The sequence below is a fragment of the Chiloscyllium plagiosum genome, unplaced genomic scaffold (assembly GCF_037043375.1).
Source record: "Chiloscyllium plagiosum isolate Xiang-an unplaced genomic scaffold, Cpla_swu_hap1 HiC_scaffold_22, whole genome shotgun sequence".
Lineage (NCBI taxonomy): Eukaryota > Metazoa > Chordata > Chondrichthyes > Orectolobiformes > Hemiscylliidae > Chiloscyllium > Chiloscyllium plagiosum.
Window position 1 is genome coordinate 43,424,065 of NW_028270160.1, and position 22,106 is coordinate 43,446,170.

General features: G+C 39.6%; 1 protein-coding gene across 9 annotated transcripts in view; it reads right to left on the bottom strand.

Annotated features, from left to right (window-relative positions):
• Positions 1-22,106, bottom strand: part of hs3st1l1 (heparan sulfate (glucosamine) 3-O-sulfotransferase 1-like1) — a 143,820-nt gene that overhangs the window by 115,606 nt on the left and 6,108 nt on the right. For 5 of the 9 annotated variants that reach the window (XM_043712530.2, XM_043712527.2, XM_043712526.2 and 2 more), the window contains exon 2: positions 19,622-19,680. The exons of 3 other annotated variants lie outside the window; for them this stretch is intronic. The gene's annotated coding sequence lies outside the window, so the exon portion shown is untranslated. Of the gene's footprint in view, positions 1-13,760; positions 14,026-16,357; positions 16,414-19,621; positions 19,681-22,106 lie in introns of those variants that run through there. One more of the 9 variants, XR_006314901.2, reaches the window with a different exon arrangement.

Here is a 22,106-nt window from a genome sequence, read left to right on the forward strand (position 1 = left end):
AGAGAACCTAAGCTTTTAGCTGTAACAAAGAGATGGAAAGAGAGAGATGTAGCAGCTTTCACAACAACTACTGAAAGCTACACTAAAAATTCCAGTTCCTTGGGAACTTGACCACACCCATTCATGCTGTTTCTATTGTTCCACCTTCGGAAAAAAAAACAAGGCCTCACAAGCTGTTTTATTTATTGGCTCAAAGAAGACTGCTCATTATCTCTGTCTCACCTCTTTTCATACAAAAAAACCAGGACAGAATACATCTCTTAAAGCCACAGTATCGTCACAATATATTTGTGGAGTTATTTGACTACCCTTACATTCCTGTTTGCTGTAACCAATCAAATTCTGGAATATAAAAAGAAAAATGAACTGTATACTTTAAAGAAATCTTCCAAAAGGTAACCACACCATGGCCCTTTACTAACCATTTCAAATGATCATGCTTAGTTCATTATAGTTGCATTGCATTCATTAAGGAACTTTATTGGTTGCTCATTAGACATGCATTTTAGGTTGCTAATGATGCTCTCAGTTACTGTCTGTAAGAGACAATAGTGCCAGACAGCAGATCAATTGTGTTCACCATGAAGCTGCTGAATTTGTGAAGTCCCCTGTTCAGTCAGTTCCCCTTAAAAAAACACACTTTCTTCTCTATGAATTACAGTAGACAATGATCCATAGCCCACGGCGGAAAATGCAATAAAACTGACCAAAACTCTTATAATTTATTCATGCAGCTAATAACAATCCAGAGGCAGTGCAGACACAGTGGACCAAATGACTTCCTTCTGCACATCTGATTCTGTGATCCTCAACCATACCTTCCCCGACCTGCAACATCTACCACCTGGAAAGATAAAGGCAGCAGCTAGATGGGAATATAGTTACCTCCACTTCTCCTTCAATTTAAACACCAACCTGTCATGGAAATATATCAACCATCTGACACTGCCACTGGATCAATATCCTGAGATGTCTAACCACACCATAAGATTAGCTTCACCACATGGACTGAGCAGTTCAAGAAGCCACACCATCACTTTCTCAAGTAGAACTAATCATAGAATCCCTACCATGTGGAAACAGGACATTCAGCCCAACCAACTCTCTGAAGAGCATCCTACCCAGATTTACCCCCCCAACAACCCTGCATCTCCCATGGCTAAACCACTCAACCTACATATCCCTGGACACTACAAGCAATTCAGCATTTGAACAATAAATGCTGGCCTGACTAATGATGCCCAGATTCGAACAGTGTGGTGCTGGAAAAGCACAGCTGGTCAGGCAGCATCTGAGGTGCAGGAGAATCAACGTTTTGAGCATAAACTCTTCATCAGGAATTTGAGCTTATGCTCGAAATATCAACTCTCCTGCTCCACAGATGCTGCCTGACTGGCTGTGCTCTTACAGCACCACACTCTTCAATTCTGATCTCCAGCATCTGCAGTGCTCAATTTCTCCCTCATGATGCCCAGAACTCGGGAATAAAATTTTTGATCATCATCTAAATTCCAGAATGAAATTATTGTCTTTGTGTCTCAGATATTCCTTCAACCTGATGCAGTTGATCAAAAGAACTGATCTAATAGAAAACTAATGGTTAACTCCAAACTTGAAAAATCACCTGAATTCAATGGTTTCTCTTTCACTTGTCTTTTAGCACTAATCTACATATGATTTACATCTAATAAGCAGCAGCCTTCTTAACACCTGCACAGTGACTAGCACCAATACTGTTTTATAAGCAAAGAGGTGTCAGGGTAAAGCTCCAGGTTCCAAACAAACTGTAGTTTTGAATCCCACAAACCCTTCCAACAAAATATTCTGTGAATTAACTTCATGACCTTTTTTTGAGACAAGGATAATACAAAATATATTGCTAGAAATGTTTGGCAATGCATGTCTGGGGTTTTAAGGATACATTGTATGTTCTTCTCGGTGAAGAATATTAATGCTGGGGAATGGAACACTTTTGCCACCCAGTGTCAGCAATAAGCACAACCAGTTATCCTGCAAAGTTCCTTTTCCTCGATCTTTAAATGACTCCTTCAAACTGTGGCAGGGCAGAGTTTCACACTGACAACAGCAGCCATCCCTTTGATCTCCTACATGAAGTGCAAACTCTCTAACAGTGAATGCCAGCTTTGATCTACGGACTTGCACCAATTAGAGATTAGATTGACACTGCTCATGCTCATTATGTCCAAGATCCACCAAAAGGAAAACCATTTCATATTCAGGAAAATTCAAACTCAGACAGGTACAGAAAGTCTTGTTTCTAATCCATTGCACCCATCAAACTACCAAGCATTAGGGAGGCATAGATTTTATGCTTTGTGCTTCTGTCATGAAGACTAACACACGATGAGCAGAACTTCGTAAAAGCTGCTGGTATATTTGTTAAGTCATTTTGTGCTTTAATTCATCATAAAATTGCCTTTCTTCCTAGTCGAGCATTAAACCGGCTGTATTCAATCACAGGCCCTTTATAAATCATTGTAGTCATTCAGTGCTATGCCCTAAACCTCATCAATGTCACCCTGAATCCCTGCAGTGACCGGTTTGCAGTATTAAACCCAGAATGTGAATGAATGGAATTGGATGCCCCAGAAATTTCTTCTTCTTAGCCTAGATTTCCAATCAGGATTGATGACATTCAGCCTTAGTAGAAGGCCTTTTAAGAAATGGTCTCCTTACATTAATCAAATGGAGGTTAGCAGATTATGGATCAAGCACCAGCTGATATTAATGGAGATGCCTGCAGGCTTAGCCATTGCTTCCTTTAACAAAAAGGACCTGGTAAAAGATGTGATGATTGAGGGGTGAGGGCTGTTGTGGGAAAGGTTGGGATAATAGAAATTACAAAAAGTGTTTTGGATTTATTAGGATTTCAGATTTGTGTTTGGGTATTCAAAAATAGTTGCAATGTGTTTAATCTGAAGCATTATGCTGAAGAAAATGGTAACTGATTCAAATTCATTTTAAAACTGAACTGTTAACATAAGAAAAACAAACAAACAGTCTTTCAACACAAGGTGGAATTATGATAGAGCTTTTTTCCACTATTATTGCAGGTTGAGTTTGTTCTAAAGTTTTTGTGTTTGCAATCCACAGACTCTCAATTTGTACATTTTCCAAGCAGAAATTTGCATTGAATAAAACTTCTTCAAAAGTTTATAACACTCTGAATTTCCCAGGCTGTCATACCTTACATTAATAATTAGATCTATGCATAGAATGCTGATATATTTAAAACAAACTTAACTAACAAATATCGAACAACTTAATTCCATGTTGTGCACCTTGTGAAAGCATGAATTATTTAAAGGAAAGGAAGGAATTTCGAGGGCTAGACCAAAGGAGCAATGAAGAGTGCAGATTTTTGAACTAGGATGTCTTGGACTGGGGAGAAATCCTGATACCAAGAGAATAATGGATGAAAAGTCAAATGGTGGAACAGGGGAATGAAGGAAAAACAAAGGAAAAAAAATCATGCTTGGGACGTGTGCGTGGGGAATGTTTTATAAGGGTCTGAAAAGAGTTCATGCTGTGGAGTGCCTTATGCACCATCCACTATGATGATGTCAAATGGCCTTGTGGGTGAACAGGTTAGGATCTTGCAGGAGTGAGACGTTCCATCTGGATTCCTCCTCATACTCTCTGTACAATGTCCTTCACAACAGTACAACAGTATACCTAGATGCTATCATGAAATAAACTCCATCTTGTTTAAACCAATAGCTTCTTTCCTGGTATGGTGGTGTGGTAAACATTTGGAAGTTTATCGAGCCGAGTTTTTTATTGTTCCATTTTAAGTCACTCGTGATACATGGGTGTCACTGGCTGGCCACCATTTATTGCCCATTGCTAGTTGCCCTTGAGAAAGTGGTGGTGAGCTACCATCTCGAATTGCTGCAGTCCACCTGCTGTAGTTTGACTGATAATGCCATTAGAGTGGGAATTCTAGGATTTTGACCCAGTGACTTTAAAGAAACAGCACAATAGTTCCAAATCAGGATGGTAAGTAGCTTGGAAGGGTGGTGGTGTTCCCATGTATCTATTGCCCTTGTCCTTCTAGATGGAAGTGGTCATAGGTCAGGAAGATTCTGTCTAAGAAGCTTTGGTGAATTTTTGGCAGGCATCTTGTAAATGGTAAACATTACTCCTACTGAGCATTGGTGTTGGAGGGAATGGATGTTGGTGGGCATGGTCCCATTCAAGTGGGCTGCTTTGTCCTGAACAGCGTCAAGTTCCTTGAGTGTTTTTAGAGCTGCGTCCATCCAGGGAAGTGGGAGTATTTCATCACACTCCTGACTTGTGCTTTATAGATGTTGGACAGGATTTGGGGAGTCACAAGGTGAGTTACTTGATGCAGTATTCCTACCTTTAAGCTGTTGTTGTAGCCACTGTGTTTATATTGCTAGTCCAGTTGAGTTTTTGATCAATGGTAACACCCCAGATGGTGATAATGGGGGAGTTATGGTAATGTCATTGAATGTGAAGGGGCAGTGATTAGATGCTTTCTTGTTGGAGATGGCCATTACCTAGAATTTGTTGGTATGAATGTTACTTGCCACTTTCAGCCCGAGTAGCAGCAGCAAATCCATCTTATAGTGAATAGCAATCCAGACAACCCAAGCTACATCAAGAGCAATGGTATGGATTGTCTTTAAACGCAGTGGTAAGAGGGCTGGTGCAGATTTAAAAAGATGAAGGGGGTATTGACTTTCAATTTTCTGAGCCACAGGGCTAGCAGTATAAATATGCAACAACAAAATGATCTTAACTGGCTCAAAGGTAGAAGACAGAGGGTGATGGTGGAGGGTTGTTTTTCAGGCCTGTGACCAGTTGAGTGCCACAAGGATCAGTGCTGGGTCCTCTACTTTTTGTCATTTACATAAATGATTTGGATGCGAGCATAAGAGGTACAGTTAGTAAGTTTGCAGATGACACCAAAATTGGAGGTGTAGTGGAGAGCGAAGAGGGTTACATCAGATTACAACAGGATCTTGACCAGATGGGCCAATGGGCTGAGAAGTGGCAGATGGAGTTTAATTCAGATAAATGCGAGGTGCTGCATTTTGGGAAAGCAAATCTTAGCAGGACTTATACACTTAATGGTAAGGTCCTAGGGAGTGTTGCTGAACAAAGAGACCTTGGAGTGCAGGTTCATAGCTCCTTGAAAGTGGAGTCGCAGGTAGATAGGATAGTGAAGAAGGTGTTTGGTATGCTTTCCTTTATTGGTCAGAGTATTGAGTACAGGAGTTGGGAGGACATGTTGCAGCTGTACAGGACATTGGTTAGGCCATTGTTGGAATATTGTGTGCAATTCTGGTCTCCTTCCTATCAGAAAGATATTGTGAAACTTGAAAGAGTTCAGAAAAGATTTACAAGGATGTTGCCAGGGTTGGAGGATTTGAGCTATAGGAAGAGGCTGAACAGGCTGGGGCTGTTTTCCCTGGAGCGTTGGAGGTTGATGGGTGACCTTGTAGAGGTCTACAAAATTATGAGGGGCATGGATAGGGTAAATCGGTAAAGTCTTTTCCCTGCGGTCAGGGAGTCCAGAACTAGAGGGCATAGGTTTAGGGCAGAGGGAAAAGATACAAAAGAGACCTACGGGGCAACTTTTTCACACAGAGAGTGGTACGTGTATGGAATGAGCTGCCAGAGGATGTGGTGGAGGCTGGTACAATTGCAACATTTAAGAGGCATTTGGATGGGTATGTGAATAGGAAGGGTTTGGAGAGATATGGGTCAGGTGCTGGCAGGTGGGTCTAGATTTGGTTGGGATATCTGGTCAGCATGGACGGGTTGGACCGAAGAGTCTGTTTCCATGCTGTACATCTCTATGACTCTATGTATTAAAAGGCTACATGAAAATAGATAACAAATAAATGACAGTAAAGTATTGCATGACTATGCTATTTTTACCTGAAGCATATATATCAATATATGAAGATAATGGTCATATATATACATCACTATATGCAAATAGTTCTTAATTGTTCCATCGACTTCTCAGCATTTTACCACTCTGTGGTGAAAACAGAAAACTGCAACCAAATGGAAACTGAGTCAGTGTTTTGCTTATTTTAGCATCTAGCTTCAAACAATGTGGTCCCATCCCCTGCAAGTCTTCAGAAATAATCAATAAGATTTGAAACTGTTCATAACCAGTACTTTACAATCAGGATTTTTAGAATGGCAGTGTTTTTGTTCCCAGCCACCAAAGAGAGTCAGCAGCATGGTTCCTACTGCCCTAGAGTTATTAGATGGGACTTTTGCCCTCCAAGGCTGTGTGTAGTCCTCAGAGTCCAGATCCTGGAGGTCCAGGTGGGCATGGAGAGCTCAGAGGGAAGCGAATGCCCTCAGGAACCAGACCTTGTGGAGGAGGCACCCCGACAGAAAAGAGGCTTTTGATGGATGTGCCCTCACTCTGACATTTTTCGCCTGAAACCTGAACATAATGCTTTTCAAGCTTCCTCCTGTCCCTGAAACGTCTCACCAACCTGATAATTGGAACTGGGCAGGAAGTGGCCCAGTTTAAACAACATTAATTGGTTGTTTAATGGTCTCAGTTGATGTAATTGAGTTGGGAAGAAGGGGCTGACCAACATTGGAGTCAGGAGGCCCAAATTCAAGTCCCACCTGCTCAAGAGGTGTATGCAGCATCTAATAGGATCTCTTGTGGTGCAGTGGTAGTGTCCCTACTTCTGGACTAAAATGCCTGGGTTCAAGTGCCACTTGCTCTAGAGGAGCGTCGTAACATGTCTGCACAGGTTGATTAATAATATCTAAAATTGTGAAGAAGTCAGGATAGGCATTTTCTGGGAAGAAAGAGAAAGCTATTGGAGGAGTTTTAGGCTTCCCCCTTTAACCTGTAAACTCTTCAGCTGGGGAACATAAAATTCTTGCCCATGTTTCATTTAATGCTCAGTCTAAGCTGAAGCTGATGTGAGATATTGAGGGAGTTTACAGAAAAAAAAACTTGGACTACAGCATTTTCCCATTTGGTGGTCAGTGTTCAGTAATTTTTCATAAAAACCACAAGTTGGATTTGTTTCCCTATAGCCAGGCTATATAAAACCAGCACATAATGAAAGATTCATAAAGTATTTACCAGGGTACTGAAGGGATGCATGCTGATACCTTTGGCAACAGTTATCACAGAAAAGAAAAAAAGAGAATGCGAACACAAATATTAGAGGTCAGAGCGGGAGTGAAAAAGACCACTAAACATGCACAGCTTGCTTTCTCATGCAAGTACTCTCTCAGCATCTGATCAGACTATTTCCCATCCTATGCAGGTTGTGGAGAGGATGGAGTTTAACCTACCCAAGTGCGTAGATTTGGTTACTCTGGTACATAAAAAAAATAAACACAGCCTGTCTCCCAGATGGCCACTTTAGATTTGAATAGAGGCCAGGTAGGAATATGATGGGAAACCAACTTGTTCTCAGGAAGATGTTTGTTTACTTTATGCTACAATGAGGCTCAGAATTTACCGCCTTTGTAAATTTAACCTGGCAAACAAACAGAGGCAAGAATAGCTGGATCCAAGGGCTACTTATCCCCTTTTCAATTCACTCTTGAATTCAATTTGCCTATTTTACCAATTTGCTTTAATTGGATACATCCATTCTAATTTCATCCAGCACTGGCTCTTCCAATAATCTACCGTCTCTCCTTCCCCTCTCCAACCCCACCTTGAGACATTACTAATCTTTCCCTCACACTTTCAATTTCTGAAACATTTCCAATTTACCCCTTTCTGATTGCCCTGGTCTTCTCCTTCCAAAGGTCCTTCCAATCCCCCCCATTACTGACCCTCCATGATCTCCACCAAGACATTTGATCCCACTTTCCCCTCCATTCAGCAGCTATGGACTGGTATTATAGACCTGTTCTCTCAATAGTCAGCTCCTCAACCCATCTGGCTATGGCCGGAAAACACAGTCAAAAATATAAAGCAAGTCACGCCATAAATTCAGTTAGATGCAAGGGAAACTTGTTTTCCAGGTCTCAAAACATCCTACTTACTTCCAAGCTAATTTTGTTGCACTGAAAATTCATCCAGTTCCACATTACATTCCCACAGTCAACGGTCACTGTACTAATTGGTAGTATATTCCACAATTCAGTAAGTCGAAGTGTGAAGAAGTTAAGGGGATGGGAAAGCCTGGGGAGTACTTTTGTTCAAACCACTACTTCATTTTATAAACAGAATTATCAATCCATGGAATTTCATGCTTTTTTAAAAAAGGTCTTTTCAGTTTTCCTTGCATGCCACACAATTGCAGGAATGAGGAATATTCCAGATGGTTCTAAGCAAAATATAATTCAGATTGATCCCAGATATTCTGTGAAGCCACCAAATTCTGGGAAATTTCACCACAGAACCAGAAATCCTATAATAGCAGCCTGCCTTCCAGAAATTGGCTTGGAATTAGTATTCATTGTTTCTCAGAGGTTCTTCTGGATTCTTGGGGATTTTTCCATTCTATGATTGCCTAGGGCAGATAGAAAGGTGACAAGGAGGTTTTCCGGCTTGAGCATGCTAGTAAGGAAGTTAGATTAGTTTAGATTCCCTACAGTATGGAAACAGGCCATTTGGCCCAGCAAGTCCACACCAACACTCTGAAGAGTAACCTACCCAGCCCCATTCCTCTACCGTATATTTACTCCTGACGAATGGAGTAAATATGGGCAATTTAGCATGACCAATTCACCTGACCTGCACATCTTTAGATTGTGGGAGGAAACCAGAACACCCAGAAGATACCCATGCAGACATGGGGAGAATGTGCAAACTCCACACAAACAGTCGCCTGAGGCAGGAATCAAACCCAGGTCCCTGGCACTATGAGGCAGCGTTGCTAACCACCGAGCCACTGTGCCGCCCTTTAGAAGGTAGTCTAAACTTTCGCTCTAGAACTTTTAAAAGTTGTTCTAAATGTTATTGACAAATTTCTGTCTGACATTATATTATTTTTTTCTATGAAGGACCAGAATTTCTACAAAAAGTATTTCAAACTAAAAAGTACCTCAAATGAAAAAGTACCAGCCCTGTTTATTTCAGGCTTAAAATTTGGCCTACAATTTCTTTGTTTAGCTGTGTCCTTCTGACCTGGTTTTGCATGAGTTCTCCAGTAGCAATTTCCTTCATTAACTTTAAAACTTGGATCACATCCATTCTATTTCACAATGAGCTTTTATGAGCACTTATCATAACTCAGTGATCTCAAGCCTGTAATGGCTTTGATACTTTCTTTTGAATCCTTCCATTGTAAATTTTTGCCAATACAATGACTTTGATTTATACACAGCACATCACATACAAGGCTAATCTTGATTTTCAAATTTTGACAGTCATCATATGGAACAGAGTAGACACTTTCTTCAGCAAATTAATGCACTGCTAGGATTGTCACTGACCAGTGATCAAACACAGGTTGGCTTTATTGCTTTCCCAACCCTACAAGACAGTCTAGTGTGCTGTTTAAATGAAAACTTCAGCACATCAGGATTTAGCATGGAGCATTTCAATTTTATACCTATATTTATCCATTGAATTACCAATAAAATAGATTCAAATGTTTGTTTTCCAATATCTCTTGCTATATCTGAATTGGACCATCCAAGGCATGGAAACACTGAGCCCTCACTTTATCAATTTATTTTTGTGCACATGTGGTCTGTCACTAGTTTGCAGTACAACACTGCATCTTGTAATGTGTCTTCATTGAACTGGCTATAAGATGGATGGCTCTAGTGAGTGCCTCATGGTAGAGGTCATACGATTACTGTAAACCAGGAGGTACATTAGTTCTCTATTGCATCTCTAACCTAACCATTCCCCCTTTCCATACAAAATATTACTTGCATCATTCACATTGTGATTTACCAAAGGTAGTCACTGTTTACATCACTGTTCTAATACGTTAACATTTTGTTATCGTCAGTTTCTCACATGATTTAAACATAATGTGCATAAAGCATGGTGATCCCATAATGATCTACGTGTATGTTATCACTGGATATTCATCTCAGTGATACTCCTTCTTTGATCAGTGTTGTTTCCATGTTGTGTTGTTGTGGTACCTGTTGTTGTTTCATTTTTGTTGATAGGTGCCTTTGACCTTTGGGACTAATTATTGATCTGTGCAAAGGTTTGTATGATCCTGATCAGCTATTGGTAGGTGAGGAACAGCTTCTCTGGTTGTGCAAAAGAGTCTGCAGTTGTAATGGTATATCTAATTGTTCACTTCCACTGAGCATGATCAAGGTGACAACTGGTCTATGCAGGTACCAAATTGCCACTTTGGCTGACTCTTGATGAAAATGTATCATGACTGACTCTCCAATGCTTAGCTCTGGCAATGATTTGGCAGTCATGCCAAAATGGAATTTGGCATTCTGCCATTTGATGTTGATTTTGTCATCCATGCTTGTTTGTACTTCTGACTCCAATACCTTTTTGATACTCTTATTAGTCTTTATACTAGACCACTTTCAAAGCCTTTAGTAAATGTGTTTCTCCATTCAAGAAATGCATTGCATATGTCTGTGCTGGAATTTTTTGATTTCTTTATGATTTCTTTGACAATTTTCATTGCCACCTCATTTCTTCCCTTTGACTGAGGATCATGATAAAATGATGTGTGGTGTTGAATTTTCCAATCCTTTATGAACCAGTTAAATCTGAGTGGGCCAATGTCCCTTGAGTGCCTGGAACACCATCACAAGTGAAGTGTGCTTTTAGGCATGCTGCTATCTCACCACTAGTTATTGAAGCTATCTGGTCTACTTCCCCTCAGTCAGAATAGTGATCTACCATGATAAAATAATCGGTTCCTGTGACAATCAAAAGCTTTTACCAGTCTGTCTGGGATGACTTGTGTCATCACAGCTACTCTCTATCTTGCTTAGCTTTCTATTCTTCCAAGCATTGACTTGCTTGACGTTTTCCTTGATTTTATTGTTCCTGTTTAGCCAGTGGAACACTGTTCATGACTTCCTCAGATTTGAGTCAATTCATTGGCTGCTTGCATCAATGTGCCTCAGCATCTCTCCTCTTAACTCTTTCAGTTTAGTGGCTCTACTTCCTTTGCACACTGTCCCGTCTTGAGCTGTCAATTCATTTCTGTGTGTCCAGTACATCCCTGTGACTACAGGACTGTCCTTGTTGCTTTCAAGCTATTCTTTTATAGAATCCCTACAGTGTGAAAACAGACCCTTTGGCCCAATAAGTCCACACCGACCCTCTGAAGAGTAACCCACTCAGCCCCATTCCCCCACCTTATTGCTCTACACTTACCCCTGACTAATGCACTTAACCTACACATCCCTGAATACTATGGGCAATTTAGCATGGCCAATTTGCTTAACCTGTGCATCTTTGGATTGCAGGAGGAAACCAGAGCACCCAGGGGAAACTCCATGCAGACACAGGGAGAATATGCAAAATCCACACAGACATTCGTCCAAGGCTGCAATTGAACCCAGGTCCCTGACGCTGTGAGGCAGCAATGTTAACCATTGTGCCACCACTCTGCAAGTTGGAAAGTTGTTTGCTTGATTTGAGCAATGCGCTTGTCTGTTAGACTCAATGTCTCTGCTGGGTTAAAAATTACCAGAGAATATCAATCTGGTGCTTCAAGTTGTATGGAAGATTTCACTCTATTGCTGCATCCTCTTCTGTCTTCATAGGGAGTGCTGCACTTGACAGCAATGCATATTCTCAACAATATATATTTGTTTACTCTGCTTACATGCCACATTCACATGGTATCTCTATAATTGGCATAACTTTCTATGGAGAGAAAGTGAGGACTGCAGATGCTGGAGATCAGAGCTGCAAATGTGTTGCTGGAACAGTATAGCAGGTCAGGCAGCATCCAAGGAACAGGAGAATCGACGTTTCGGGCACAAGCCCTACTTCAGGAATAACTTTCTATGGAGATGGTTGAAGCAGATGATAGAGTCTTAAGAAAAAGTATTTGAATTGAATTGTCTTGCGGTCAGGCTTAGCTATCACTTTGTCTCTTACAAGTATTTCAGACTGTAGGCCTGTGACCAGTGGAGTGCCACAAGGATCAATGCTGGGCCTTCTATTTTTTGTCATTTACATAAATGATTTGGATGCGAGCATAAGAGGTATAGTTAGTAAGTTTGCAGACGACACCAAAATTGGAGGTGTAGTGGACAGCGAAGAGGGTTACCTCAGATTACAACATGATCTTGACCAGATGGGCCAATGGGCTGAGAAGTGACAGATGGAGTTTAATTCAGAAAAATGCGAGGTACTGCATTTTGGAAAAGCAAATCTTAGCAGGACTTATACACTTATTGGTAAGGTCCTAGGGAGTGTTGCTGACAAAGAGACCTTGGAGTGCAGGTTCATAGCTCCTTGAAAGTGGAGTCGCAGGTAGATAGAATAATGAAGAAGGCGTTTGGTATGCTCTCCTTTATTGGTCAGAGTATTGAGTACAGGAGTTGGGAGGTCATGTTGCGGCTGTACAGGATATTGGTTAGGCCACTGTTGGAATATTGTGTGCAATTCTGGTCTCATTCCTATCAGAAAGATTTTGGGAAATTTGAAAGGTTCAGAAAAGATTTATAAGGATGTTGCCAGGGTTGGAGGATCTGAGCTACAGGGAGAGGCTGAACAGGCTGGGGCTGTTTTTCCTGGAGCGTCGGAGGCTGAGGGGTGACCTTATAGAGGTTTACAACATTATGAGAGGCATGGATAGGATAAATAGGCAAAATCTCTTCCCTGGTGTTGGGGAGTCCAGAACCTAGGGGGTATAGGTTTAGGGTGAGAGGGGAAAGATATAAAAGAGACCTAAGGGGCAACTTTTTCATGCAGAGGGTGGTACGTGTATGGAATGAGCTGCCAGAGGATGTGGTGGAGGCTGGTACAATTGCAACATTTAAGAGGCATTTGGATGGGTATATGAATAGGAAGGGTTTGGAGGGATATGGGCCAGGTGCTGGCAGGTGGGACTAGATTGGGTTGGGATATCTGGTCGGCATGGGCGGGTTGGACCGAAGGGTCTGTTTCCATGCTGTACATCTCTATGACTCTCTGACTTTAAGTAGGTAGTGAAGAAAATGATCACAAGCAAAGACAATGACCCAATTATCTTTCATTGGCTGTGTGGTCTAATTCTACTTACATTAATGACTTGGATGCAAATGCAACCAACTAGTTATCCTTGTTGCAGTTGCAGGTTTTGTCAGGTGCACCTCACTGGCATCCTAGGGCTGGGTGATTTAATCACTTTTGTTGCAACATTTCAGCATTGGCATTGTAATCGTTAGTTGCTTGATTTTAGGGAATGTTATGTCTTGTTCTGTTCCTCAGTGCTACTGCATATCCTTGGTAATGAGTTGGCCTAATGGTAATGTTCCAACAACAAATTGCGTAAAAATTTGCTAAGTGATTGACAAGTTCAATGGATCTTTTTACATTTGTCGAGTGCTGCATCAGTGCTGCAGCTCTCAACCTTTCAGGTTCTGGGTGAAGACATTTTGCTATCGATGCATAACCTACGGACTTGGTATCAGGCATCATTAGTTGCAACTTTTTTTAGTTCCCCTCAGGTTCATCTGGTGAGCTGTCTAGCTGTCCCACTAGATTTGATTATCATCAGCAATATTGTCTTTATGTATCTTACAAACATTTTTGTTAGTTTCCAAAAGAAACCTGTATTTGCATATTTCAATCAAGAGTGCAAGAAGAAAAGGCTTCAGCAAAATGTGTCTTTATTCAATGGTCAGGTTCTACACTACTAAGTGACCATATCCACAAACCAGCTGATCATTCAATTCAGGTGGATCACTAACTGTTTCATATTGTCTGCATCGATGCTCCTCTAGAGCCATGGAAATGACAAATAGCATGCATGCCACCTTCTGCATCTCCCAAGTGGTGTCCAGAATGTAGGTTGAAAGCAATTGCTTTCATTCAGCTTCATTTGCCAGTAACATCCTTCATGTACAGGTTAGTGAAGACTTTTGCATCTGTAAGTCGTGGCAAAATTCCTTTGATTATTGGTATGTAGTAATGAGATCTCTTCAGAAATTTACATTCAGATTTCCTGGTTATTCCATTGTTACCACACTGCTAACAGACAACTTATTGGTGGACACAAATCTTTATCAATCCAAACCATAAAGTAAAAGGATAACTCAGGAAAGTGTAGGACCCATTAACGACCACAGTGGTAATCTGTGTTCTTTGTTATGTGTATAGAAGTCACAGAGAAGAACTGTGATATACTTAAACAAGTTAAGTATTTCTTAAAGAAATTAATTTAATAATTTACTTAAGTTAAATAAGACAGAGAGGCGGTTCTCATTAGCTGAGGGGCAGAAGGCAGAGATTGAAGGCTGAGGGTTTGTGTGTGTCTGGAAGCCTGTGTACAGAGGGGTTCTGAAGTGATCAGTATTGGCTCCATGTTCTCTGTGGTATTTATAAATGATTTAGAACTTGAATGTAGGAGGGTTGATCAGTAAAGTCATGAATGGTACAAAATTGATGGGATGGTAAATACTGAGGAGGATAGCCTTAGATTACAGGACAATGTAAATGAGCTGATCAGTTGTAAATAGAATTAAATCTAGATAAATACAAGGTGATGCACTAGGGCAGGTCAAACAAGGCAAGGACCCTGGAGGATCAGAGGGAGCTAGGTGCACATGAACACTGTCTATTAAGGTAGTAGGACAAATTGATAAACTGGCATATGGGATACTTACCTTAATTAGCTGAAGCATAGAGATTAAGAGCAGGGTGGTTAAGCTGGAACCGTATAAACATTGGTGAGGCCACAGCTAGAGTTCTGGAACATGAGAAGTAGGCCATTTGACCCCTTAAACCTGTTCCGCTATTCAATAAGATTGTGGCTGATCTGTGGCAAGACTACATATGCCTGTCTTGGGCCCATATCCTTTGATACCCTTAATTATTGAAAAGTTGTCAACCTCAGATTTAATTTTGAATTATCATTGACCCACTTAAGGAAGAGAGTTCCAAACCTGCACTGCTCTTTGCATGTGGAAGTGCTTTCTGACATCTCTCCTGAATGGCCTGGCCTTAATTCTTAGACTATGCCTCCAGGTTCTAGAATCTTCAAGTGGAAATAGTTTATCTTTATCTATCCTGTCTTTCCTTGTTAATATCCTGAAGACATTGATTAGATCACCCCTTAATCGTCTAAATTCTAAGACCTAATTTATCTAATGTCTCCTCATAAATTAACCCCTGAAGTCCAGGTGTCATCCTTGGAAACTTCTAATGAGCTTCCTCCAGGGCCTAAACATTGTTCCAAAGATGTGGCTCCCAAATTTCCTGATGGTATTCCAAGTCGTGTGTAACCTGGGTTTTTGCAGAACTGCAGCATAATGCCTGAATCCCTATACTCCATCCCTTAGATATGAAAGCCAGCATTCCATTAGCCTTCTTGACCATATTTTGAACTTATCTGTGACATTTTAAAGAGTTATTCACCTGAACCCCCAAATCTCATTGGATATCCACTTTTATTTAACTCTTGTGCCTTTTAAAAAAGACATTGTTTTATCCTTTTCCAGTCTGAAATAGATAATTTCACAATTTCTTATATTATAATTCATCTTCCATAGCTTTGCCCATTCACCTAATCAATCAATATCCTGATGTAATTTTATGCTGTCATCAACACTGTCTACAACGTTGCCCAATTTTGTGTTGTCAGAAAATTTGGATATTTGGCTTTTTATGCCATTATTCAAGACATTAATGCATATTATGAATAATTGAGGGACCAGCACAGATCCCTGTGGGACACGACTAGTCATCTTGATCCATTAATTCGTGCAGCCCTGGAATCCACATCTTCAGAGTATAGTAATTGTACTGGGCAAGGTGCAGAGGACATTTATCAGGATGTTGCCTGTGTTTGGACAGTTTTGATTATGAAGAGACATTGGACAGATTGGGATGGTTTTCCTTGGAGCAAAGATTGGACAGGGTATATGATTAAGATGTATAAAATTATGAAGGGGCATAGACAGGAAGGAACTTTCCCTTTGGTGGAGGGATCAATGATCATGGAGCATAAATTTAAGATAAGGAACAGATGCTTTCGAGGGAATATGAGGAAAAATATTTTATCCAGTGGATTATGAGAATCTGACATTCACTGCCTGTGAAAGTGGTAACGACAGAAACCCCCATAACATTTACGAAGTATTTACAATGCCAAAATTAAAAGACTATGGTTAAAGTGTTGGAAAATTGGATTAGAATACATAAGTCGCTGTTTTTGACATACAAGTACCAATGTAAAAAGGAATATTTATTTGTTTCTACCTTTTCTCATTCATCAAACCACTATCCTCAGGAAAGACCATAAATATTAGTTGTATCTGTAAAATATAATAAGTTTATCATTACAATGATAAAAAAAATGTATTTTTCTTCTTCTTGGCTGACCTTTTCTGGATTGAGTCTGTGATAAAATTGATAAAATCTGTTCTATATGCAATGATCTATATAATTTGATAGCACTTTCTTTTGACACTACATCCTTTATTTTATATCTACAGTTTTCTATAAAAAAGATAATAGGAATATTTGGCTAGTAATTAGCAAGACATTAGCTCAGTCCTTTGCATGACTGACCTTGCCAATCTAATGAATTGGATTCTGACTGCTTTAACTCCAGCATAGACAATTTCACAGCATATTAGAAGCATTCTGGAAGAAGCCCTGAAATAATTTTACTGTGGCTGGAGCTTTCCTTGCACCTTGACTAAATGGCAGAGAAGAATTTCAAATTGATCCTTTGAGACATTCACATAACTGGAATGGATGAATTCTTGAAGCTCAAGGATTCTGAAACAGTATGAAGTGGGACAATTTAGATGCACATTAATAGCTTTAGAACATACAAATGTAGCTAAGAGCACTTTTTCCAGGCATGGAAAATGTAATCAATTCTGTAAGAATGGTGGCACATGTAGGTAATTCTATGGGAACCTAGTGAAGAATGGAGGCTGTTGAAACTTAACAACCTTCACAAAGATGTGTAATACACTTGAAGTGATAAGGAGCAGACAGCAGAGGAATGTAGAGTCAGTGATAACAATGAAAGGGAAACCTACAGTCCTGTTTATTGTTATGGGCATGTGATATAAATGCTAAGATAGTTAGTACCAGAAAGAGTCATAGAGTCACAGTCACACAGGACAGAAACAGACTTTACATTCCAACTCATCCATGCCAATCCTGACCTAATGTTTCCCAAACTAAACTAGTCCCATTTATCTGCATTTGGTCCATATCCTTCTAAACGTTTCATATTCATGTATCTGTCTAAATACCTTTTAAATGATGGAACTGTACCTGCATCTACCACTTCCTCTGGTAGTTCATTTCATTTATGAACCACCCTCTGTGTGAAAAAGTTGCCCCTCAGGTCCCTTTTAAATCTTTCTCTTCTCACCTTAAAATTATGCTTTCTAGTTTTGAACTCCCCAACTCTAGAGAAAAGACCTTTGCTGTTCACCTTACCTATGCTCCTCATGATTTTATATACCTCTGTAAGGTCACACCTCAACCTTCTACTATCCCGTGAAAAATGTCCCAGCTTATCCAACCTCTTCTTATAACTCAAACCCTTCTGTCCCGATAACGTCCTTGTAAATCGTTTTACTGTATAACTATAAATTGTCATGCTGATTGTTTTGCAGGAAAACCTGGTATTCTTTGATATCCTTGAATGAAATCGATAATAGCTTTACCCAAGCCTTGAAATAGTTTTTAAATTGCCACAATAAGTAACAGTATGGTCACTAGAGCTCTGACAGACAAAGGGTTACTCGTGCATTGAAGAGGTATGACTGCTGGCAGACTAACCTGGGGGGTCACCATGCCTCAGGCAAGGGGAGAAGTTGAGAAGGAGAGTCTTTCGTTGTTACCTCAGCCATTATAGAATTGAACTATTGGCAGTACTCTGCATTGCAAACCAGCCATTCAGCTAACTGAGCTAACTGATCCATAGGCTGTAATAAGCACCATAAGTTTTAAATAAAAGGAGACTACATCATTAGCGTAAAGCTACTGCTAAAGATCTGGCCACATTCTAACTTTTCTTGCTGTGCTAACAACATTACACCACTCGCATTTAGCAATCCTAATACCTCATGCATATTCTTCCTTTAATTGCACCAAATGTTTTTAATGATATTCACTTCTTTCCACAATACATTATACCAAACCAGAAGGTAAAAGCAGAAAGTGAGGACTCTGATGCTGGAGATCAGAGTCGAAGAGTATGTTGCTGGAAAAGCACAGCCAGTCAGGCAGCATCCAAGGACCAGGAGAGTCGACGTTTCGAGCATAAGCTCTTCATCAGGAATCATTCCTATGCTCGAAACATTGACTCTCCTGCTCCTCAAATGCTACCTGATCGGCTATAGTTTTCAAGGACACACAGAAATAAAAGCACAAGTAGTATTGCAAGTTACCACATTAACTTTCAATTCTACTTCATCCAAGAAAGGATTTGCATCAGAAAGTGAAACAAATAAAATTCCCAATCTGTTTGACATCACTGGGGAAACATTTTTAGAAAAGATAACTTCATACAAAATTTGAGCAAATGTGAGTTAATTAAGGCAAGCCAACATTAACTAACTCACTTGAGTTTTTTGATGAGGTAACAAATATGGTTGATAAGAGAAGTGCTGCTGATGTGATGTACATTTCTCATGCCACTTTATCAAATATCATTTGAAAGGCAAAGTTAGTTAATAAAACAGACAGTAGCAGCATTGATATGAAATTTGGCTAAGCGATGGGAATCAAAGACTGGTGGTAATCTGTGTAACCTATAGCAAAATTCCTCAATGTACAAGGCACAGTTTCAAGATTTGTGGATGAGATGAAACTTGAAAATATTGTGAAACATGGGGAGCACAGTGCAGGACTTCAAAAGGGTATAAGCATGTGGTGGCATGGGCTAAGCACTAACAGGTGAAATTTAACAAAGAGAAGTGTGAAGTGATTCCTTTAGGTAGGAAGAATGCACAAAGATGATATGATACAAAGGTAAATTCCAAAGGAAAGCAGGAAACTGAGAGACTTGGGTGTAATTGTGCATGCATCATTGAAGCTGGAAGGACAGTTTGAGACTGTAGTTAATAAAGCATTTGGCATCCTGGGTTTATTCAAGAAAAGCACAGCATACAAGAGCATGCAAGTTATGTTAATCATCTATAAAACACTAGTTCAGCCTCTTATGGGGTATTACATCCATTTCAAGGCACAATACCATCGGAAGAATGTGAAGACATAGACAGGATGAAAACAAGATTCATGAGAAGGCTTCTATGAATTAGGAACTTCAGGTTTGTTGATAGATTGGAGAAATTGAGATTGTTTTCTTTGGAGAAGAGAAGGTGAAGAGGAGATTTGATGGTGTTATTCAGAATCATAAGGATGTGGACAGAGTAGAGAGGGAGAAACTGTTACCATTAGTGCACAGATGTAAGGTAATTAGCAAACAAAACAATGGAGACATGAGGTTAAGCTGCTTCACAGAGCTAGTGATTACTGTCTAGAATGCCTCACCTGGCAGTGTGTTGGAGGTTGAGTCAATTTTGACTTTCAAAAGGGAACCAAATCATTATCTGAAATGAAAAAATAAATTGCAGTACTGTGAGAATAAGGAAGGGGAGTAACACGACATGAACCACTGTTTTGGCACCAACATGATGGACCAAATGGCCTTCTATTGTGTTGTAAATGTTCTATGCTTCCACGTGAATTAGACAGTGTTTTTCATCTCACCATAGATGGCAAACTTGACTGAATCAATGAAAACCTATGACAACACTGAACAAATTTTAGGAACAAGGAAAATCAATGAATCCAACTCTTCATAAAAGATGAAGAGACTGCTTTCACAAAGCATATCATACAATATTGTATATTACTTATAATTAGATTTGCCTTTTGCAGTTGTAGGTATTTCAATACAATATAAGAACTAAAATAAGCTTCTCATGTATATTGTATAAGAAATTGAGAAGAATTTGATTATATCAGTGACTTTCTTTTTACACAATAAAACCTTCTATGCAAATGTCTGCACAAAATAAACGTGCAAATATCTAATCTTGCTGTAGGCAAGTCCCACTGAAATAATAATTATAAAATGACTGAATTCTGTAATCCCAAAGAGTGGTACCATGGAGTCAGAGCTGCTGATCTCAACTGTATGAATATAAAAAGGTACCAAATGTAACCACAAGAGGAAACGCTGAAAGGTGTCACTGCAGCCAGCTGAATACAGATGTAATTAGCAGATGCACAGTGGAAAAAAAGTCTTTTGCTTAGCATGTCAGTGCATGACTCTGGGAGACCAAGAGAGGAACTTTAGATCAAATGGAAGTTTTGCAAACTAAAAACAATTAGACATTTAAAAATCATAGTTTAGTATGCACAATCTTATTAAATAATTGGCAAAGTGTGATAAACAATTCAGACTTAACCATTTTTCTTAACTAGTCTTTAAAGAAGATAAACCATTATTAACTGAAGAGAAAATTCCAAAGGAGTTATTATTGACTTAACATCATTGCACCGTTTTTCTTAGTTAATTGCTCTTGATCTATTTTTAATAGATCATCAAGGGAACTGGCTACTCGATGTTAGTTACTCAGACAACAGGAAGGATTCATTAGCATACATAGCTGAAATGGCAAAATTGCTGAATCACCCTGTTTATAAGTTATTTTAAATGATGTACAATCACAGTAAGTTCTCCCAGCGAGGTCCCAAGATGATCTTATCTGGGATCTCTACTTTTTGTTTAGAACTAACGTGCATGTAGAAAGGAAGGAAATTAAAATCTAGAAGTAATTTTAATACTTGCATTTCTTAACAGTGTTTAGGATGGCAATTCCCTTTTCAACATAAGTTTGAAAAGCTTGCAAATGTATTTCATTATATCAACTTTTTAACTGGCTGAATGGAACAATATTTTCATTTGTTTTATGCAGGGTTTTAATTTCTTCTCTGAGAATATGTGAATACGCTTTATGAAGTTGATTGTTTTAGAGGGGAGTACATTGATACTTTAAGGTTATGGAGAAAGTGAGGTCTGCAGATGCTGGAGATCAGAGCTGAAAATGTGTTGCTGGAACAGCGCAGCAGGTCAGGCAGCATCCAGGGAACAGGAGAATCAACGTTTCGGCCTGAGGAAGGGCTGATGCCCGAAACGTCGATTCTCCTGTTCCCTGGATGCTGCCTGACCTGCTGCGCTGTTCCAGCAACACATTTTCAGCTACTTTAAGGTTATGACTGTCATGTGCATTGTGACCAGTGCATTATTTAGAAATTGAAATAATTTGATAGCGATGCTGTGGTTAAGCTGATGTGGAAGACATAAAGTACAATACCTAATGAGTTTAGAATCTTGGTGCATGATTCACCACCTATTAAAGGGCACTGGGAAGAATATATTAGTTTTCACCCTCACTCTGACTTATGATTATATGAGCTAACTCTGCATTGTGTGGCCTTGGACTAAAGACTCCAGATTATCTAATTCCTCCCAGATACATATCCACATCTGCAGCATTTCAATAATGTTTTGTGCAGAAAAAGTTACAGTCGCTATTATTGAGAAATATCGCATCTTTATTTTGGCATCAGTGACAGTTACAGTAGTTATGATTTTATGTTGAAGGTGGAGAGTTCCACTCAAAAGAACAGACTCTTTCAATATTAAATTGATTTACAGGAATTATAAAGTAAGGAAAAAGAAAAGTCAGACAACATGCATGACCAATGAAGAGTCTGGTACCACCTGTTTATTCCATCACTGCAAGTTAAATACACACTTTGTACAAATGTTAATGCATCAAAAGAAGCAATCCATTATTATCACATTTTGTTGCCTTTTCTTCGTATCATTGAGCTTGCAAAGGAAGAATATACAATCTAATCCAATGTTGATTTGGTTCTATTAAAGAGACCTTAGAAGCCACATAACGCAAACCCTGTAATTTTGGGATGCATCATTTAAATCTAATGCACTGTCATTTACAAT